Genomic DNA, 6601 nt, shown 5'->3' with positions numbered 1-6601 from the left:
ATCTAGCATACAACAAAAACGAAATTAACATCTAATAAACAAGTTAGAAAGTTACCTTTGATTATTGCTTGTTGATCTTGAGCTTTTGAGAATCTAGCACCACAAATGTTATGCCTCTAATGAATCATAAACTCCAAACCAATTGGAGAATATTGGAAAGAGGGGGAGGAGGCTCAAAAACGGCTCTATGATCCTTAGGGTTCAAGTCGCCGGTCTTAGGATAACAATGGGGTCTTTATATATAGCTGAAGAATTAGGATTTCAGTCAAAGACCTCATCCGGTTGCTTAGGCTCTAAGCAGCCCGCAAGAATTTTCCAGAACCTTAGCCCTTGGATAAAATCTGGTTGCCGTGACTCGTCGAGTTCATCAGGTGACTCAACGAGTTCATCAGGTGACTCGACGAGTTCAACAGGAAGAAGCTAGATTTTTTGACTTTTGAGGTTTGAAAAATTCAACAATGCATCAAATACAAAAGAAAAACGACCTAGTCTCTGATACCACTGTTGGGTTATGAGAAATACATCAATCGTCTGGTGCACATGCAAACCCTAAAGTTTTGGATCTAGGTTTTTCTATTTGTACATGCAATAATCATCCAACGCTCATAAACCCTAATCTAGCATAAAACAAAAACGAAATTAACATCTAATAAACAAGTTAGACAGTTACCTTTGATTATTGCTTCTTGATCTTGAGCTTTTGAGAATCTAGCACCACAAATGTCATGCCTCTAATGAATCATAAACTCCAAAGCAATTGGAGAATATTGGAAAGAGGGGGAGGAGGCTCAAAAATGGCTCTATGATCCTTAGGGTTCAAGTGGCCGGTTTTAGGATAACAATGGGGTCTTTATATATAGCTGAAGAATTAGGATTTCAGTCAAAGACCTCATTTGGTTGCTTAGGCTCTAAGCAGCCCACAAGAATTTTCCTGAACCTTAGCCCTTGGACGAAATACGGTTGCCATAACTCGTCGTGTTGATCAAGTGACTCGACGAGTTCATCAGGTAGAGGCTAGATTTTTTGACTTTTGAGTTTTGAAAAATTCAACAATTCATCAAATACAAAAGAAAAACAATCTAGTCTCTTATACCTCTGTTGGGTTATGAGGAAAACATCAATCCTATGGTGCACATGCGAACCCTAAAGCTTTGGATCTAGGTTTTTACTATTTGTACCTGCAATAATCATCCAAAGCTCATAAACCCTAATCTAGCATACAAAAAAAACGAATTTAATATCTAATAAACAAGTTAGAAAGTCACCATTGATTATTGCTTGTTGATCTTGAGCTTTTGAGAATCTAGTACCTCAAATGTGACGCCTCTAATAAATCATAAACACCAAAGCAATTGGAGAATCTTGGAAAGAGGGGGAGGTGGCTCAAAAATGGCTCTGTGATCCTTAGGGTTCACGTGGCCGGTTTTGGAATGCGAATGGGATCTTTATATATAGCTGATGAATTAGGATTTCAGTCAAAGACCTCATCCGGATTTTTAGGCTCTTAGCAGCCCACGAAATTTTTTGAGAACCTTAGCCCTTGGACGAAATCCGTTTTCCTTGACTGGTCGAGTTCATCAGGTGACTCGACGAGTTCATCAGGAAGAAGGTAGATTTTTTGACTTTTGAGGTTTGAAAAATTCAACAATGTATCAAATACAAAAGAAAAACGACCTAGTCTCTGATACAAGTGTTGGGTTATGGGCATAACATCAATCCTATGGTGCACATGCAAACCCTAAAGCTTTGGATCTACGTTTTTCTATGTGTACATTAAATAATCATCCAAAGCTCATAGTCCCTAATCTAGCATACAACAAAAACAAAATTAACATCTAATAAACAAGTTAGACAGTTACCTTTGATTATTGCTTGTTGATCTTGAGCTTTTGAGAATCTAGCACCACAAATGTCATGCCTCTAATGAATCATAAACTCCAAACCAATTGGAGAATATTGGAAAGAGGGGGAAGAGGCTCAAAAACGGCTCTATGATCCTTAGGGTTCAAGTGGCCGGTTTTAGGATAACAATGGGGTCTTTATATATAGCTGAAGAATTAGGATTTCAGTCAAAGACCTCATCCGGTTGCTTAGGCTCTAAGCAGCCCGCAAGAATTTTCCAGAACCTTAGCCCTTGGATAAAATCTGGTTGCCGTAACTCGACGAGTTCATCAGGTGACTCGACGAGTTCAACAGGAAGAAGCTAGATTTTTTGACTTTTGAGGTTTGAAAAATTCAACAATGCATCAAATACAAAAGAAAAACGACCTAGTCTCTGATACCACTGTTGGCTTATGAGAAATACATCAATCGTATGGTGCACATGCAAACCCTAAAGTTTTGGATCTAGGTTTTTCTACTTGTACATGCAATAATCATCCAAAGCTCATAAACCCTAATCTAGCATACAACAAAAACGAAATTAACATCTAATAAACAAGTTAGAAAGTTACCTTTGATTATTGCTTGTTGATCTTGAGCTTTTGAGAATCTAGCACCACAAATGTTATGCCTCTAATGAATCATAAACTCCAAACCAATTGGAGAATATTGGAAAGAGGGGGAGGAGGCTCAAAAACGGCTCTATGATCCTTAGGGTTCAAGTCGCCGGTCTTAGGATAACAATGGGGTCTTTATATATAGCTGAAGAATTAGGATTTCAGTCAAAGACCTCATCCGGTTGCTTAGGCTCTAAGCAGCCCGCAAGAATTTTCCAGAACCTTAGCCCTTGGATAAAATCTGGTTGCCGTGACTCGTCGAGTTCATCAGGTGACTCAACGAGTTCGTCAGGTGACTCGACGAGTTCAACAGGAAGAAGCTAGATTTTTTGACTTTTGAGGTTTGAAAAATTCAACAATGCATCAAATACAAAAGAAAAACGACCTAGTCTCTGATACCACTGTTGGGTTATGAGAAATACATCAATCGTCTGGTGCACATGCAAACCCTAAAGTTTTGGATCTAGGTTTTTCTATTTGTACATGCAATAATCATCCAACGCTCATAAACCCTAATCTAGCATACAACAAAAACGAAATTAACATCTAATAAACAAGTTAGACAGTTACCTTTGATTATTGCTTCTTGATCTTGAGCTTTTGAGAATCTAGCACCACAAATGTCATGCCTCTAATGAATCATAAACTCCAAAGCAATTGGAGAATATCGGAAAGAGGGGGAGGAGGCTCAAAAATGGCTCTATGATCCTTAGGGTTCAAGTGGCCGGTTTTAGGATAACAATGGGGTCTTTATATATAGCTGAAGAATTAGGATTTCAGTCAAAGACCTCATTTGGTTGCTTAGGCTCTAAGCAGCCCACAAGAATTTTCCAGAACCTTAGCCCTTGGACAAAATTTGGTTGCCCTGACTCGTCGAGTTCATCAGGTAACTCGACGAGTTTAACAGGAAGAAGCTAGATTTTTTGACTTTTGAGGTTTGAAAAATTCAACAATTTATCAAATACAAAAGAAAAACGACCTAGTATCTGATACCACTGTTGGGTTATGTGCAAAACATCAATCCTATGGTTCACATGCAAACCCTAAAGCTTTGGATCTAGGTTTTTCTATTTGTACATGCAATAATCATCCAAAGCTCATAGACCCTAATCTAGCATACAACAAAAATGAAATCAACATCTAATAAACAAGTTCGAAAGTTACCTTTGATTATTGCTTGATGATCTTGAGCTTTTGAGAATCTAGCACCTCAAATGTGATGCCTCTATTGAATCATAAACAACAAAGAAATTGGAGAATCTTGGAAAGAGGGGGAGGAGGCCCAAAAACGGCGCTATGTTCCTTAGTGTTCAAGTGGCCGGTTTTGGGATGCCAAAGGGGCCTTTATATATAGCTGAAGAATTAGGATTTCAGTCAAAGACCTCATCCAGTTTCTTAGGCTCTAAGCAGCCCACAAGAATTTTCCAGAACCTTAGCCCTTTGATGAAATCCGGTTGCCTTGACTCGTCGAGTTCATCAGGTGACTCGACGAGTTCATCAGGCGGAGGCTAGATTTTTTGACTTTTGAGGTTTGAAAAATTCAACAATGCATCAAATACAAAAGAAAAACGAACTAGTCTCTGATACAACTGTTGGGTTATGAGCAAAACATCAATCCTATAGTGCACATGCAAACCCGTAAGATTTGGATATAGGTTTTTCTATTTGTACATGCAATAATCATCCAAAGCTTATAAACCCTAATCTAGCATCCAACAAAAACGAAATTAACATATAATAAACAAGTTAGAAAGTTACCTTTGATTATTGTTTGTTGGTCTTGATCCATTGAGAATCTGGCACATCAAATGTGATGCCTCTAGTGAATCATAAACACCAAAGCAATTGGAGAATCTTGTAAAGAGGGGGAGGAGGCTCAAAAACAGCTCTATGATCCTTAGGGTTCAAGTGGTCGTTTTTGGGATGCCAAAGGGGTCTTTATATATAGCTAAAGAATTAGGATTCCAGTCAAATACCTTATCCGGTTGTTTAGGCTCTAAGCAGCCCACAAGAATTTTCCTGAACCTTAGCCCTTGGACGAAATACGGTTGCCATAACTCGTCGTGTTCATCAAGTGACTCGACGAGTTCATCAGGTAGAGGCTAGATTTTTTGACTTTTGAGGTTTGAAAAATTCAACAATTCATCAAATACAAAAGAAAAACAATCTAGTCTCTTATACCTCTTTTGGGTTATGAGCAAAACATCAATCCTATGGTGTACATGCGAACCCTAAAGCTTTGGATCTAGGTTTTTCTATTTGTACCTGCAATAATCATCCAAAGCTCATAAACCCTAATCTAGCATACAACAAAAACGAATTTAATATCTAATAAACAAGTTAGAAAGTCACCATTGATTATTGCTTGTTGATCTTGAGCTTTTGAGAATCTAGTACCTCAAATGTGACGCCTCTAATAAATCATAAACACCAAAGCAATTGGAGAATCTTGGAAAGAGGGGGAGGTGGCTCAAAAATGGCTCTGTGATCCTTAGGGTTCACGTGGCCGGTTTTGGAATGCGAATGGGATCTTTATAGATAGCTGATGAATTAGGATTTCAGTCAAAGACCTCATCCGGTTTTTTAGGCTCTTAGCAGCCCACGAAAATTTTTGAGAACCTTAGCCCTTGGACGAAATCCGTTTTCCTTGACTGGTCGAGTTCATCAGGTGACTCGACGAGTTCATCAGGAAGAAGGTAGATTTTTTGACTTTTGAGGTTTGAAAAATTCAACAATGTATCAAATACAAAAGAAAAACGACCTAGTCTCTGATACAAGTGTTGGGTTATGGGCATAACATCAATCCTATGGTGCACATGCAAACCCTAAAGCTTTGGATCTACGTTTTTCTATGTGTACATTAAATAATCATCCAAAGCTCATAGTCCCTAATCTAGCATACAACAAAAACGAAATTAACATCTAATAAACAAGTTAGACAGTTACCTTTGATTATTGCTTGTTGATCTTGAGCTTTTGAGAATCTAGCACCACAAATGTCATGCCTCTAATGAATCATAAACTCCAAACCAATTGGAGAATATTGGAAAGAGGGGGAGGAGGCTCAAAAACGGCTCTATGATCCTTAGGGTTCAAGTGGCCGGTTTTAGGATAACAATGGGGTCTTTATATATAGCTGAAGAATTAGGATTTTAGTCAAAAACCTCATCCAGTTGCTTAGGCTCTAAGCAGCCCACAAGAATTTTCTAGAACCTTAGCCCTTGGACAAAATTTGGTTGCCCTGACTCGTCGAGTTCATCAGGTGACTCGACGAGTTCAACAGGAAGAAGCTAGATTTTTTGACTTTTGAGGTTTGAAAAATTCAACAATGTATCAAATACAAAAGAAAAACGACCTAGTATCTGATACCACTGTTGGGTTATGTGCAAAACATCAATCCTATGGTTCACATGCAAACCCTAAAGCTTTGGATCTAGGTTTTTCTATTTGTACATGCAATAATCATCCAAAGCTCATAGACCCTAATCTAGCATACAACAAAAATGAAATCAACATCTAATAGACAAGTTCGAAAGTTACCTTTCATTATTGCTTGATGATCTTGAGCTTTTGAGAATCTAGCACCTCAAATGTGATGCCTCTATTGAATCATAAACACCAAAGAAATTGGAGAATCTTGGAAAGAGGGGGAGGAGGCTCAAAAACGACGCTATGTTCCTTAGGGTTCAAGTGGCCGGTTTTGGGATGCCAAAGGGGCCTTTATATATAGCTGAAGAATTAGGATTTCAGTCAAAGACCTCATCCGGTTGCTTAGGCTCTAAGCAGCCCACAAGAAATTTCCAAAACCTTAGCCCTTGGAAGAAATATGGTTGCATTGACTCATCGAGTTCATATGGTGACTCGTCGAGTTCATCCGGCAGAGGAAAGATTTTTTGACTTTTGAGGTTTCAAAAATACAACAATGTGTCAAATACAAAAGAAAAACGACCTAGTCTCTGATACCACTGTTGGGTTATGAGCAAAACATCAATCCTATGGTGCACATGCAAACCCTAAAGCTTTGGATCTAGGTTTTTCTATTTGTACATGCAATAATCATCCAAAGCTAATAAAACCTAATCTAGCATACAACAAAAACGAAA

The sequence above is a fragment of the Lactuca serriola genome, chromosome 3, assembly GCF_051521515.1.
Source record: "Lactuca serriola cultivar US96UC23 chromosome 3, Lser_US96UC23_V15, whole genome shotgun sequence".
In the NCBI taxonomy this organism is placed as follows: domain Eukaryota; kingdom Viridiplantae; phylum Streptophyta; class Magnoliopsida; order Asterales; family Asteraceae; genus Lactuca; species Lactuca serriola.
Note: the sequence above shows the minus strand (reverse complement) of the source record.